The sequence below is a fragment of the Lissotriton vulgaris genome, chromosome 10 (assembly GCF_964263255.1).
Source record: "Lissotriton vulgaris chromosome 10, aLisVul1.2, whole genome shotgun sequence".
NCBI classification, from domain to species: domain Eukaryota; kingdom Metazoa; phylum Chordata; class Amphibia; order Caudata; family Salamandridae; genus Lissotriton; species Lissotriton vulgaris.
Genome location: NC_141698.1, coordinates 931,321,879 through 931,339,284, shown reverse-complemented (window position 1 = coordinate 931,339,284; position 17,406 = coordinate 931,321,879).

Below are 17,406 nucleotides of genomic sequence, written 5' to 3'. Positions count from 1 at the left end.
GGGGGCCCCCAAGACTTTTGTAGAATCTTCAAGGCTCAGGGGACGCTTTCGAGAATGGGGTCCAAGACCTAGCAGACAAGCGTCCGAGTTCCAAGGTGTCCCAGGGCCATTTTAGTGGACCAGGCCCAAAAAGGAAAGAGCCTGCCGCCATTTTGAGAGACCTGTAGCAGCCGCCTATTGCTGAACCGCAAGAGTGGGCGCAACTCAGCTGAATGGCGGATTTTGGCACAGTGTACCAAAAGCGGGCAGAATGGCAACTGAAACGGTAAAGGGGTGCCCCACTACAGCAGACGAGCCTCCACCTGGGGAGGCCCGTTCACGCCGCCTCCCCCCCTCCCCCCGGAGCGCCCCACGCCGTTTTTCGGAGCAGCATTGTAGGATACCAAAACCAGTGCGGCAACTTACTGGACATCACCTGGGTGCCATCCACATCTCAGCACATTCTGCTGCCTTGGGACAATTCGCACAACAGACCGCTACTGACGAGGCCTCCCCCCGCACCCACCGGGACGCCCCACGCCGTTTTTCGGAGCTGCATTGTAGGATACCAAAAACCAGTGCGGCACCCAGGTAACATCACCTGGGTGCCGTCCAGAACTCAGCACGTTGTGCTGCCTTGGGACTATTCGCACAAAACACAGCTACTGACCATTGTTGCTTCCTTTTTCAAAAAAATGTTTGAATGTATTTACTGTTTTTGTTGCGTTGTATATATTTATAAGTTATTAAAGTTTTATAATCCTACTACTTTGTTGGAGTGCTATATATTTTTAATGTGACACATAATTGTAAAAACTTTGATGTACAAAGAGGCATCCCTGGAATCTTCCGCTTCAGGCTCGGACCCACACACCCTCACAGTGAGAATCCCCTCCCCAAGCACAATACAGGATGGTTATCAGATAGTAGGAACACGTGTGGTGTGACGGATCTCATCGGGTGGGGGCCTTGATCTACTGTAACTCCTTTGAAGAGGGGTGATTCTTTACAGCTGGGGCCATAAACTACATCTGCAGGGCTAGGTGATAGCCTGGGACCGGCCTGGACAATCGGACACAGAGGAAGAGGAGTGTCAGAGGGTGCGGTAGTGAATAGGGTGAAAGGGAGGTGTCGGGCGGGCACAGGGTGTGATTCTCAGAGAAGAACAGCGCAGATGGGAGGAGGTTTCTGGCCAATGCATGAGAGAGAGAGCGGGGGTGACCAGTGCGTGGGGGAGATGCTTGCGAGGGTGGGGAGCCATGCTGAGGATCGGCGGCGTGCAGAGAGTGGGTCTGGTCAAGGCATCTAAAATGGCTGCTGTGCTCAACAAAAGTGTGGCATTGCAAAAAAGGCAAGATGGCGCAGACAATGTTTATCAATAAGGATTAATTTATAACAATTATTTTTAACAAAATATTTACTCGCAGTGACAAAATGGCGGTCAACAGTTCCTGATTTCCATCGAATCGAACGTTAACAGACGTCACGTAGCAAAAAAAAAAAACGCTCACGCACAGCGGCTGGAAGACATGTATCAACATATATGAGCCTCCTCAGCCACCCTCAGAAAACATAAGGGGTCAGGATACGTCTCCCGTACCCCCTTATACCCTGTAATTTAATTAAACCGAAACACAAAATGGCGAATTCCCGTTTCGCTACCAGTTTGCGGCCCGGTTCGCGAACTAGGAAGCGCTTCTACCGTGAAAAATCAATTTTTTTTTATTTTCCCCACGGGACCCTTTAATAACCCCAACATCATTCCTAGGGGGTCAAGAGGGGTCTACCTTGCCCCCTTTAATTAAATTCCCCCTTCGTTTTTCTCCTCCTCTTGTCTCTCGATCCTACCGAGAGACAAGATGGCGGCCGCTCCGGACTGTTTAGAATGTTGACAGACACCGGAGAGCCAATCAGCTTCGCTTCGCAAAGCTCCGTTACGCGAAAAGTACGCGATCTGGAGCGCTATCCAGGACGCTGTCACAGATATATCTGTTTTTTAAAACGTTAATTTCTCAAAATCCACTGGAGCACATATATTGAGACCCAGCAAAGGCACATCCGGCTAACAGTCCCTACAATTTTGCCAAGTTTCGTGGAAATCCATTCAGCCGTTCGAGCTAAAAGTGAGGCCAAACGCCCTATGGAAATTAACATGGGAAAAACGCGTGATGGGACCCCCCTTTTTTCTCGGCCCCCCCTTTACGGAACCCCCCCAAATTTTCAGGGGCTGCTCAGAAACAAAATGTGCCATTTTCCTGAAAATTTCAGCCGATTCCGTCCACAAACGCCAAAGTTATTAGACATAGAATTTTCAAAAGTTCCATAGAGAAAAAATCCTAACTATATATACCTACTGGCGACCGCCAGTAGGTAATATATATATATATATATATATATATATATATATATATATATATATATATATATATATATATATATATATATATTTACTAATATAATAAAGAGAGAGCCCAAACCTTTGAGGCGGGTAATCTCAGGAACCACAGCACCAATCACAACACCCAATACAGCGTTGGAAAGGGCAGTTGCAGCAGAAGGACATTGGCTATGCAGACGCCCACCATATACATTTAAAAGGTAAAAGAACCGTGCCAGTAAAGTAGTCCCTTGTGGGCGTGTCTGCATTGTGCTGTGGGCGTGTGCTGGGGGCGAGATAAACGCTGGGGACGTATGGTACGTTCCGCCCTTCATATCATGTCTCATATCGTGTACTGTGGGTGTGTGCTGGGGGCTTGGGCGTGTGCGGGCGCGGGATTCCGAAAAAAAAGCGAGCATTGAGCCCAATATTTCATTGTTTTTTCGGGCCAGATTCAGTACATTCCAGCTCCGGGTGTGCTTGCCCCGCGCTCCCAGTGACGTGCACCTGCTTTACTGTATGGTTCAGGCATGGCGCTATTCCCAAGGGCCGGAAGGAGCGCAAACAGGGGCCATTGTGCAGGAAATCTAATCTCGCCTTAACTTCCGGTGACGCCTGTAGCGCACACTGGAGATTTTCCACTTCTGTTGTGCACAGGCCACGCGCCACGCACATCCGGACACAAGGCCCGCCTCCATGGAAATAGCATGAAAGGGACTATCCCTCCCCTTGTAAGTAGATTGGTGGCACGGCAGCCAACATCTCCAGCAACATACTCATATTTTTTCACCACCCATTTTGAAAATACACAGGTCTCTCTCATTGATGGCCAGCACCAACATACACTTTTAGACACACCTCCCGCCAGAAGTTCTAGAATTGCGAACTTTAGAGCTGGGGAGCTACGTTAGAATCTCAGCATCAGTTCAACATCCTGTGATTCCAGGCAAATCGCTTTGCTCCCAGTGCCTACCACAAATTAATGTGTTCTTCTGTAATGTAAATTGTGCTCATGCCATGTTGTCGAGTTCGCGCTATATGATATTGTAAGGAAAAATAAAGAAGGGAAACTCGAGTTCACACACTACTGAACGCGCACTCTTAAGTGCATCAGCAGTGCACTGTGAATCAGAGCGTTTTCACAGGCCTGTCACATATAAGAAATGCTATCAAAATGAAATCCTACAAAACAATATACTACTGGCCGGCAGCAATTCATACCTGGACAACGTCGGGACGGGCTGCTAGTTATATATATATAGAGATATATATATATATATATATATATATATATGTATTTTTATGTATTTTTGATATATTTTTTATTTTTTTTAAATAATTTTAATATATATATATATTCATAAAAAAAACTAAACCCACCTTGACCCTTAAAAATACCCCAATACCCCCAAACCAAAACGCACCCTGAACCCTAAAATTTCCCTTACACCCCAAAACCCTAACCTATCCTGACCCCTAAAATTTCCCCTGCACCCCCAAACCTAAACGCAACCTGAACCCCAAAAATACCCCTGAACCCCAAAAACTAAATGCACCCTGAACCCCAAAAATACCTCTGCACCCCAAAACCGTAATTACACCCGGAACCCTAAAAATTCCCCCTATACCCCAAAACCCTAAACCATCCTGACCCCTAAAAATACCCCTGCACCCCAAAACCAAAACACACCCTTTACCCCAAAAATACCTCTGCATCCCAAAACCTTAAACACACCTAGAACCCTAAAATTACCCCTATACACCCCAAAACCCTAACTCATTTTGATCCCTAAAACTACAACAGCACCCCAAAACCTAAACGCACCCTGGACCCCAAAAATACCCCTGCACCCCAAAACCTAAAATGCACCATGAACCCTAAAAATACCCCTACACCCCAAAACCCTAACTCACCCTGACTCCTAAAAATACCCCAGTACCCCAAAACCTGAACGCACCTTGAACCCTAAAATGACCCCCTACACCAGCGTTTCACAAACTGTGGTCCGCGGATCCCCAGGGGTCCGTGAGACATTCCCTGGGGGTCCGCAGGACTCGAGTGCCTGTCGTCGTGGTGAAAAATGAAATGCCCATGCGTCCTTACAGCACACAAGAGCTGTGAATGTTGGTGCAGGGGCAGCGAGACCACAACATTACAATCAGGAGGCGGGGGCAGCAAATGGGCAGTCAGGGGGTCGGGCCGCAGGGGGCACAGTGGCTGGGGAAACGATTGGAACAGAAGGCAAAAGGGGCACAAAAACAAGGAACAAACGAGTGGCACAGAAGGCAGAAGGGCGGAAAAAAACAAGTGGAACATAGGCAGAAGGGTACAAAAAACAAGGGGAAAACGAGTGGAACAGAGGGTAGAAAGGCACAAAAAACGAGTGAAGAACGAGTGGAACAGAAGGCAAAAGGGGGCAGAAAACAAGGGTAAAACGAGGGGCACAAGAAACAAGTGGAACAGAGGACAGAAGGCAGAAAGGCACAAAAACGAGTAGAACAGAGGGCAGAAAGGCACAAAAAACGAGGGAAAAACGAGTGGAACAGAAGGCAAAAGGGGGCAGAAAACAAGGGAAAAACGAGGGGCACAGAGGGCAGATGGGCACAAAAAACGAGTGGCACAGAGGCAAAAAACAGAATACAGAAATATAGGGGCAGCTAAGAACAGAAGGCAGAACAGGCAGAGAGGCACGGGGGCAGCGAGGGGAGCAGAAGGGAAAACCGGGCAGAGAGAGCACAGGGACAGCAAGGGGAACAGAGGGAAGAAAAAGGGACACGGACCACGTACAGGCAGCGGGGGAAGACAGACAACAGCAGTCACAGACACAACAATGAAAATACAGACAATACAATAAAAGCAATAAAGCGTTGAAAGGCACATGTGTATAGGTTACCGTTACTTGGCAGACAGGTAAAAATAGATGCAGCCAGGATCAGCAGTAGGATTTTCGTGCTGCTGTCTGATTGCTCACTTTCCACAAGCCCTTGGGTGAATTATGTGTACTTTCAAGCTTTCATATTCAGACATATCAAGCTCTTATTCTGTGTAGCCTTTGCAGTTTGTTGTTGGCAAGGGACGGGGCAGTGGGCATCCTAACAGGAGAGGGTCATGTCAGGTGCCACGCGAGGCCTCTCTGAAATATGCCTTAACTGCACTGCTCACCCCTTGATGGTAAAATGTTGTTCTGCTGTCTGTGACTAAAGATTATGTCTAACTGGGGTTTATGGTAACTGGCATATCATTGTTCCATGATCTCGCTGAAACAATATGCCTCCTGTGCAGATACCTTCCTGCCATCTCTTGCACTTCCATGATGAACTCCTAATATAGACCTTGAATTTGCTCTGTACACTGGACTCATCGCTTTGTGCACTATCTTGTTAGAATTTTCACAATATTTGTTGCTCCTTGGGGCATGTCTTTAATTTAAAAATGCTTCATAATTGTATAATATTTTAGACCTTCTTAAACTGTGAATAGGTAAAAATGCTAATAATTCACAATCATTCAACCTGTTGCTGTAAGGAAGGGTCACCACTCCAAGGCTCCGGAATGTGAATGTAGAGGTGCTGCTATGGCTGTGAGCAGGAGACTTGTACCACTAAATAATACACTGCTGTATGCATACATGTCTATGCCAATAGACCCAATTCAGGCTGTCTCTCCCTTGAAATTGCCTCTGCTTCAAAAGGGTATTTTAAAAAGAAATTAAAATTGTACAAATTGCTTGGGGGTCCCCGGCTTCCAGTAGTGATTCAGTGGGGGTCCTCAGGAGTCAAAAGTATGGAAACCACTGCCCTACATCCCAAAACCCTAACCCACCCTGACCCCTAAAAATACCCCAGACCCCAAAACCTAAACGCACCCTAAACCCTAAAATTACCACCTACACCCCAAAACCCTAACCCACCCTGGGCCCTAAAATTACCCCTGCACCCCAAAACCTAAAGCACCCTGAACACCATAAATGGCCCTGCACGCCAAAACCCAAAGCACCCTGAACACCATAAATGGCCCTGCACCCCAAAACCTTATACGCACCTTGAACCCTAAAAAATCCCCCTACAGCCTAAAACCCTAACCCACCCTGACCCCTAAAATCATCCCTGCACCCCAAAACCTAAATGCACCCTGAACCCCAAAAATACCCATGCACCCCAAAACCTTAAATGCACCCTTAACCCTAAAAATTCCCCCTACACCCTAAAACCATAATCCACCCTGACCCCTGAATATACCCCTTTACCCCAAAACCCAAACACACCTTTACCCCAAAAATACCCCTGCATCCCAAAACCTTAAATGCACCTAGAACCCTAAAAATACCCCTGCACCCCAAATCCCTTACCCACCCTGATCCTTAGCCTACCCCAGCACCCCAAAACCTAAATGCACCCTGGACCTCAAAAATATCCCTGCACCCCAAAACCTAAAACGCACCCTGAACCCTAAAAATAGCCCCTACACCCCAAAACCCTAAAATTACCACCTATACCCCAAAACCCTAACCCACCCTGGCCCCTAAAATTGATTCTGCATCCCAAAACCTAAACGCACCCTGAACACCATAAATACCCCTGCACCCCAAAACCTAAAATGCACCGTGAACCCTAAAAATAACCCCTACTCCCCAAAACCCTAACCCACCCTGACCCCTAAAAATACCCCATTACCCCAAAACCTAAACGCACCCTGAACCCTAAAATTACCACCTACACCCCAAAACCCTAACCCACCCTGACCCCTAAAATTACCCCTGCACCCCAAACCTAAATGCACCCTGAAACTCAAAAATACCCCTGCACCTCAAAACCAGATACCCACCCTGCCCCCTAAAATTATCCCAGCACCACAAACGCTAAACTCACCCTGAACCACTAAAATACCCCAGCGCACCAACACCAGAACCCATCTTAAACCCTATAAATACCCTAGCACCCCAAAACCCAAACATACACATAACCCTAAAATTACCCCTGAACCCCCATAACATATACCCCTACACCCCAACCCCAAACCCTATACTTACCTTTTACTTATATTTAAAATACATATACTTTTACCATTCATGCATTCACAAAGAATTTCGTTGTAAAAGCATGCGTGGTAAAAGCATATAAAATGTAATGCCATAGTTTGTGATGGCTTTGCGGAGTAATGGTATTTGCGTGGTCATGGTATGCGGGGTAATGGTATGCGGGGTAAAAGATTCATGGTAATGGTTGTTTACCTGCAGAGATACCTCTAGGTCAATAGATGCTGAAGATCAAACACTGCCTGAACAGAAAATATTCTGGATGTCAGTAGGAAACAGCACAAAATACAATGCCCCTGTGTTCCTGAAACCACCGCCTCTATTTGCCATGCAAACAAACAGAATATTTGCACCAGATGGACTGCCAGGATCGAAATGTTTGATGACTTCATAGATGGTATAGAAAAAATATATGACAAAAATATAATCATATGCTTAAAGAACATTGCAGGTGAAGGAGTAAAGAAAGTGATAAAGATGATATCACAAGCTGATGAAGTATCATACCGTCAAATCAAGAAGATATTGGAGGCCAAGTACAATTCAATGGCGAATGTGGACTATGAATGGTACACTTTCACTCAAGCAAGACAGCAACCTGATGAGACGACGGATGAGTTTGTTTAGAAGCTTGATTGAATGAATTCAATGATGAAGTAGTCATGCATAGTGAATTTATCAATGGTTGCCTCTCTCATTCATTCCCCCTAAACTTGCTCCGAGACACACTCATCTTGGAGACAGTGCTCATGGCTGCAAGAGCGGAGGAACATGCCAATCAACAAGCTGCTTATATGGAAGCTGGAACAACCCAAATTAACCAGCTTTGCCCATGAAAAGTAAGTAGAAACACAAGGCAGAGGACCACAAAGTGATGTCTCCAAAGAAAATGAAATTATATTTCCGCTGTGGATTCTCCTTTTTACAGAAATGTAAATGTCCTACCGTTGGATAAATATGCAAAGGCTGCAGGAAGAAAAATAATTCATAAGTTTTCAAAGTGAAAGAGAAACTAAGGGGTCCATTAGGATGCCGGGCGCTGGCACCACTGCGGTGCAGGAGGGCGTAAAACCGCTTTTTTCTCCCCGCAAGCAGCGGTACTCACGTCCGCCATATTAGTATAGCAAAACATAGGTAATTTCCCGTCCTCCGTGGAGCGCCGCACACCGCATCAAAGTGCGCCTGACACCGTGGCGGTGGGAGCCAATGCAGACTCTCCGCCTTGTGGAATGATGTCTGCCCTGCTCCACAAATTAGGATGGCCCAAACAGGCAGATGCACCGCAGCGGAGATACCACCCAACCAGAGACGGCGGAAACTCGACAGCGGAGCGCGAGAGCAGAGATCTGGCCCACACCACTCGGTCACGACCGCCATGAACCCAGCTCTACATGTGTTTCCGGTGCTATACCTGCTAAACCACTATCATCTAATGGGACGCCGAGGACGCCGCCGCAGGTAGGCATATACACAAATATACAACACACAACACACAGGCTGACACAGGGTCCAAAACCATAACAGACACCCTGCCGGGGCAACAACACATCCACAATGGCACCCACACATGACCCACCTGCCACCATGTCACCCCACTGCATCCTGGACACACATCGACCGCGAACCTGCAGCAACATCCCGATCCTGGTCACGCCACCGCAGCGGTCAACACATGCGCACAATGCACAAGGCAGGGCCAGTCCAAGGCATGGGCAGAGCACAAACACCACAGGGATACACCACACCCAACCACACATCAACATACCCCATCAAGTCACAGGCCAGGTGCCCATCCTGCAACAAGCACAGCAACAAGCAAGCACAATACACACCCTGCACCACACAACAAACAACCAGGGAGAAAGCCACTACAGGAGTGGCTGACAAGGAACACACAACACCAGTGCCTAACACACTGAAGGCTGCCAATACTTGCCAGCACATACACACACAAACACACACCCTGGGTGTAGCCATAAACAGAACACACACACAGGGATGCCTGAACAGGTGCCTGCCCAAAAAACACACACAAACACTACAAGAGCACACACATTACCAAATCAGAAATAGACATACCCTGTCAGCCAAACTGTGGAAAGGCAATGGGAGCATTGACACAACAGGAGTGCACAACCTCATCACACAGGAACAACATACCACAAATCACACAAGAAGAACACCAGCACAGAACTACACTGCCACATGAAACCAACCAGAGATGCACATCAAATCAGAAACGAACAAACACATTACAGGACATGAGGGGATGCACATCAGGCAATGCCAAGGCCACATCCACCCAGCACTGTATGCACAACAAGCAGTGTGTGCACAACAAGCAGAACAGTCACACACAGACATGACTGACACAACTCAACACACACAACACTAATCAGCACAGCACAAACACAACAGCACACCCAGGAAGTGAAGCAATACCACAGCCAACACACATACATCCAACACAACAACAACAGATGCACCACTCTGGGACACAAGAGCAGAACCATCTTGACTAGAGCACTGGGCAGCACACACAGCTGCATATGAGCAATCCTCACTGATCGATAGCACATGAACACCACACATAAACCATTGGGGCAATGTCCAGAGTTGAACATTTGCCCTGGCCCAAGAACTGCACCACAAAGCACAGTGTCACAAATGAAGTGATGGGGAGGCACACACACATGTAAACTAAGGGGACAGCTGTCATCAAAGTGAACTCACTTGCTTGTCAGTAGTAGACATGGAAGGGGTGTACCATACACAAAAAGAGGGATTGCAGACCCACAAAGGGTAGCCATAAGCGGCACACATAGGGAATGGCATCACACCACACACACCATGCCACACAGTAGAGAAAAGGCACTATGTGCATGCAATGCATGAGAAACACACACCACAATGGCAGTGTGGGGCAGCAGGACAACACAGTCCACACAAACACACTCAAGACACATTGATGAGCAAACAAACACAATACTGATGTGCAAGTCACACACTGTGCACACTCATAAGTGACCAAAACAACAAGGAGGAGTCACACACACAAAAAAAAAGAGTCACACAGAACAGCACAGAAACACCAATACACTGCACTGTGCACAACAGACAACTCACACATGTCCATACAACCATACCCACAGGGCACAACAATACAAACAGGCACATAACTCCTGGGTGACACATGTGTCTTTCACAATCCAGGGGTGTACACACATCCACACCCACTACAAAGTCACACCCTTTGCACTGTACACCTCTTGACTACCCAAAAGCACACATCTCATGTAGGTCGTGGGACCAGGACTAAGGGCCAACACAGGATGACCATACACATACACAGCTGGGCACACATAAAGGAATAACACACATACATCATGACAGTGCCCAGCCTGCATGCAAACCTGTGCACAGCATCACACCCTGTGCTGGCAGTGTACCCCAAAGTGACATCTAAATAATGTACCCAACAATAGCAAACCACTAAAAAGAGAACTGCATGACATGTAAAAGAGCCATCACAGATAACACTAGTATCAGTGTCTGAATGGCCTGAAGATCCTGTCATGCCTGTATAAAAATTTGATGCGGGCAAAGATCTTGGCAATGTTGAAGTGACACATAGAGCATGGGGCACAGGCAACCAAATGCACACACCAAAATAACGTTTATCAGCAAGGACACTGACAAAACAGACAACAGGAGTAACTGTTTTTATTAACATATTGCACAGATGTGACAGTAGAACAACCGTAGACAAGAGCAAGGCACAAAATGCTGATCATATGCAAGATAATCTGCACAGGCAAACTCCAAACAGCAAGGCCAGTGTCCAGGGCATGTCGCGCAGCAGGTACATGAGAGGCTGCACAGGTGAGAGTCCAACACAACAGAGCAACAGGGCTAGTGTCCATAGCACAGGTGAGAGTACAACACAGTAGAGCAACAGGGCCAGTGTCCAGGGCAAGTGGCACAGCAGGTACATTAGAGGTTGCACAGGTGAGAGTCTAACACAGCAGAGCAACAGGGCCAGTGTCCATGCCACAGGTGAGAGTACAACACAGCAGAGCAGCAGGGCCAGTGTCCATGGCAGCTGGCACAGCAAGTACATGAGACACAGCACAGGGGAGAGTACAACACAGCAGAGCAACAGGGCCAGTGTCCATGGCACAGGTGAGAGTACAACACAGCAGAGCAACAGGGCCAGTGTCCAGGGCAGGTGGCACAGCAGGTACATGAGAGGCTGCACAGGTGAGAGTCCAACACAGCAGAGCAACATGGCCTGTGTCCATGGCACAGGTAAGAGTACAGTGAAAGCAATAAGGAGGACCCCACTCTACTACGTAGAGGACGGTGGGGAAATTGTCATTAAAGAAAGAACACGCGTCCAGGTTCGTGGGACAGGATGTTGTCTCTTGGCGTGGAACCAGTGGGTGTCACAAATTGCAATAAGGGGCGTTTTTAACCATGGGGAAGGCAAACTCTGTACATACTTGTTTCAACATATCAAATCAATATTGAGAAAAGTTCTATTGTGTGGAAACATTTCTGTTTGAGATAATTTTAGGAAAGTTGCACGTAAGAAACACAGGTCTAGGACAGTGACAATGTCATGGGCTATTCATTCAAATATATATAGTCAAAAATAATACATTAAGGTAAGAGTAAGGTAAGAGTACAACACAGCAGAGCAACATGGCCTGTGTCCATGGCACAGGTGAGAGTACAACACAGCAGAGCAATAGGGCCAGTGTCTATGGCAGGTGGCACAGCAAGTACATGAGAGGCTGCACAGGGGAGAGTACAACACAGCAGAGCAACAGGGCCAGTGTCCAGGGCAGGTGGCACAGCAGGTACATCAAAGGCTGCACAGGTGAGAGTATAACACAGCAGAGCAACAGGGTCAGTGTCCATGGCACAGGTGAGAGTACAACACAGCAGAGCAACAGGGCCAGTGTGCATGGAGAGGTGCAGAGTCAGGATATGAGAAGCTGCACAGTCAAGGCCAGAACAGGAAGGCCAGTGGGCATGGCAAAGTGTAGAGTCAGGACATGAGAAGCTGCACATGCAAGGCCGGAACAGCACTGAATGACAAGGCCAGTTGCCAGGGAGAAGTGCAGAGTCAAGACATGTGAAGCTGCACAGGCAAGGCTAGAACAGCAGTGAATGACAAGGCCAGTGGCCAGGTAGAAGTGCAGAATCAGGACATGAGAAGCTGCACAGGCAAGGCCAGGACAGGAAGGACAGTGGGCATGGCAAAGTGCAGAGTCAGGACATGAGAAGCTGCACAGTGAGTGTGTTTGACTGTACCCTTCCATGGTCAGCAACACACCCAGGCTGTAATCAATGGGCAGGACTAGCACTCCTGTATGAGAGACAGTTGTATGGGGGGACTAACACTCACTCTTGGCTGTCAGGCGGAATTGGAGCTGGCTGTGTTTGCGGGACAGCAGGCCTCCGTCCAACGGAAGGAATAGCATTCAATAAAAATAGGGAATATGTGTTGATGCTGGACGTAGAGTAATTGAAAACAAATATACCCCAGAGAGACATCATAGAAGTAATTAGAACTCCTCTTGAAACAACAACGATTGAAGGTGCTAGTATGGATTTCATTCTGAAGTGTGTATCCACTGTACTTTTGAATAATATCTTCCTTTTTAAACCGGACTTCTACATTCAATGAAAGGGGACCAGCATAGGAGCAACAGGTGCGCTGAGTCTGGCTGTATTTATGTCAGTATGTTTGAAGAAAAACATATATACAATGAAATTAGTCCATTCTATGAAAATGTGCGTGAATGGGAACGCTTCATAGATGATATTTTCTTTATATGGAGAGGCCCAGAGGAGGAATTATTAGAATTCCTGGACTGGATACATTTGGGAGATATAAATTTAAAATTCACAGCATAATACAGTAATAGCACAGTGAATTTTTGGGACATTAGCATTAAAAACGAAGGGGAACATCTAGAGGTGGGAATTTTCAAAAAAGAAACTGACCGCAACACATTGTTGCACTACAATAGTCACCACCTCAAAAGCCAAAAAGACAGCATACCATTTGGGGAATTTCTTCGCTTAAGAAGAAACTGTACATCAATAGAAGATTTTTACAAACATGCAGAAGAAACAAAAATATTCAGAGAGAGTGGTTACCCGAAAAAACGAATTAGTCATTCCCTGAAAAGGGCTAGGTACTACGACAGAGACAGTCTACTTTAATGCAAAAAAATAAACACATCCCTGGAGAAAACAGTTATGGTTAGCCAGTTCTCCAATGTGGCTAATAAAGTAAAGAACATAATAAACCGTAACTGGAAAATTTTAAATTATGGTGCAGAAAACTGCCTCCCTAAACCCATGTTTGCATACAGGAAGAATAAAAACCTACGCAATAGTTTGGTGCATACATACAGGGAAGATAAAGTGGAAATCCAACAAACCATGTCAGGAGATAAGGCGAGGGGTAACCACAAATGTGGCAATTGTTGTATATGTAGCTTCTGTTTAGTGACCAAAGAGATAACTTTAAATTCCATGCACCATGAAATTAGTACATTAAATAATTGCAGAAGGAACAATATTGTCTAACTTATCCTCTGCCCATGTGGACTGGGTTATGTAGGGGAGACGGGGGGAGAATTAAGACTCAGAATAGGGGAACATAGGACAGCAATAAACACAAACAGAATGCACCACTAGTTAGTCATTGGAAAGAAAAAAATCACAGGGTTAATGACCTAAGATGGATAAGTCTAGAAAAGATAACAGAACAGAGAAGAATGGGAAATAGCACAAAACGTAGAAAGCAACAAGAACAGTGGTTTATGATAAAGTTTAATACCATTAGAAACGGACTAAACACCAGAGAGGATTGGGAAACAATAGTGTAAATGAGATAATCTAATATCAGGAAGAGGTATCCATAAGGGAGAGCTAAAATCGCTGTGACAAGGGAGATAGACTATCCATGCCATTACTGAATAAAAGTAGAGACACAAACTTATGGGCCTGAGTATTTAAAAATCCTTTTTCATTTATGATTAGTTGAAGAAATATGGGAGAAATAAATGTACTGATAGAACAACGTAGGTACAAAGTATATATATATACACAACAGCAGGTACACGAAATTGAGAAGTGCCCAAGTAAAACATCTATAAAATAAGGCAAGGGATCAGGCCCAAAAAAACAAATAACCTTGAATTATATGTTTAATTCTACGGTTGAACTACAAGTGCCAAGTGAAATGGTGTACTATTTGCCCGCATATTATGAATATAGGAATCTTCCGGGTAACAATTACTTTTCAGGATCTGTAGTGGGCTGAAAGATGCAGCACTGAGGTCTCTCCTGATAACAGGTGAGTAAATCAGAATTCATCGTTCGACTGATTTTAAAGGAATTTTATAAAGTTCCAAAACTCCAAATTTGCAAGTGAAACCAGTCAATGTTAGCCTACGGAAGGAAATTCAAGTTACTGTAAGTATGGTTAGAGTTACTTTTTAGGATCAGTAGTGGGCTGAAAGATGAAGCACTGAAGTCTCTACTGATAACAGGTGAGTAAATCGGAATTTGTAGTTCCGCTGATTTTAGAGGAATATTGTGCTCAATAGTGAAGGAAGGGGGCGGGGCCTGAGGTGACATGTGTACAAACCCACCTTGTGGCGCGTTTTTGGTTGGGGAATTTATTCCTCTTCAATCCTGAGGTCCCCTGTGAGCAAACTAGCCCACCAGTTACCTCCAGTATGCGCCAGGGAGCTGCATTGCAGAGTGGTGTTCAGAGGGCTCACCCCCTTTTTACAACACTCTGCAATGCAGCTCCGTGGCGCTTACTGGAGGTACCTGTTGGACTAGTTGTCCCCAAGGGGACCTATAGATTGAAGAGGAATTAATTCCCCAACTTAAAACGCGCCACAGGGCATGTTTGCACACATATCAACTTTAGCCCCGCCCCCTACCTTCACCACTGTGCAAACGCGCCCTGTAGCACGTTCTTAGTTGGGGTATTAAGTCCTCCTGCATTCTGGGGGTCCCTGGGGGCCAACTAGCCCACCAGGAACCTCCAGTATGCGCCAGGGGGCTGTGGTGCAGAGAGGTGTAATGAGGCCCCGCCCCTTTTTACACCTCTCTACAACTCAGCCCCCTGGCGCGTTTGCAGATGGGGAACTAATTCCCCTTGCATACTGGTGGTCCCTGGGGGCCAACTAGCCCACCAGGAACCTCCAGTATGCGCCAGGGGGCTGCGTTGCAGAGAGGTGTAATGAGGCCATGCCCCTTTTTACACCTCTCTGCAAGGCAGACCCCTGGTGCGTTTGCAGAGGGGGAACTAATTCAATGTGCATATTGGAGGTTCCTGGGGGCCAACTAGCCCACCAGGAACGTCCAGTATGAGCCAGGGGGCTGCATTGCAGAGAGTTGTAATGAGGTCACGCCCCTTTTTACAACGCTCTCCTTTTTACAACACACTGCAACGCAGCCCCCTGGCGCATACTGGAGGTTCCTGGTGGGCTACTTGGCCCCCAGGGACCCCCAGTATTCAAGGGGAATTATTTCCCCCTCTGTAAACGCACCAGGGGGCGTGTTTGCAGAGTGGTGCAGGGAGGGGGCGGGGCGTGAGGCAACAGATTGCACACCTATGCAAACGCGCCCCCTGGCGCGTTTGCAGAAGGGGAACTAATTCCCCTTGAATACTGGGCTTCCCCGGGAACCAACTAGCCCACCAGGAACCTCCAGTATGCGCCAGGGGGCTGCCATGCAGAGAGGTGTAAAAAGGGGCGTGGATTCTTTACACGTCTCTGCAAGGCAGCCCCCTGGTGCGTTTGCAGAGGGGGAACTAATTCCCCTTGAATACTGGGGGTCCCTGGGGGCCAATTAGCCCACCAGGAACCTCCAGCATGTGCCAGGGGTCTGCGTTGCAGAGAGGTATAAAAAGGGGCGGGCCTCTTTACACGTCTCTGCAAGGCAGCCCCCTGGCACATACTTGAGGTTCATGGTGGGTTATTTGGCCCCCAGGGACCCCAGTATTCAAGGGGAATTATTTCCCCCTCTGCAAACGTGCCAAGGGACGCGTTTACAGAGTGGTGCCTTCATTTTCTGGGGGGATCAGAAGGGTGCTCGTACCCTAAGCGTATCCCAGGATTTAAAAAAAAACAATAAACCATTTTTTTTGGCTATGGGGGTCCTTGTGGGAGCCCCTGAGCAGGCCTAGGGGATCAGGAACCTTCAGTATGCGCCAGGGGGCTGCCTTGCAGAGAGGTGTAAAAAGGGGTGTTGCCTCTTCACACATCTCTGCAAGGCAGCCCCCTGGCGTGTTTGCAGAGGGGGAACTAATTCTCCTTGAATATTGGGGATCCCTGGGGGCCAACTAGTCCACCAGGAACGTCCAGTATGTGACAGGGGGCTGTGTTGCAGAGAGGTGTGAAAAGGGGCATGGCCTCTTTACACGTCTATGCAAGGCAGCCCCCTGGTGCACACTGGAGGTTCCTGGTGGGCTACTTGGCCCCCAGGGACCCAGTATTCAAGGGGAATTATTTCCCCCTCTGCAAACGCACCAGGGGGTGCATTTGCAGAGTGGTGCAGGGAGGAGGCGGGCTTGAGGTGACGGATTGCACCACTCTGCAAATGCGCCCCCTGGAGCGTTTGCAGAGGGGGAACTAATTCCCCTTGCATACTGGGGGTCCCCCGGGGCCAACTAGACCACCAGGAACCTCCAGTATGCTCCAGGGGGCTGCCTTGCAGATAGGTGTAAAAAGGGGTGTAGGCTCTTTACACGTCTCTGCAAGGCAGCCCCCTAGCGTGTTTGCAGAGGGGGAACTAATTCCCCTTGAATACTGGGGGTCCCTGGGGGCCAACTAACCCACCAGAAACCTCCATTATGTGCCAGGGGTCTGTGCTGCAGTGAGGTATAAAAAGGGGCGTGGCCTCTTTTCACGTCCCTGCAAGGCAGCCCCCTGGCACATACTGGAGGTTCCTGGTGGGCTACTTGGCCCCCAGGGA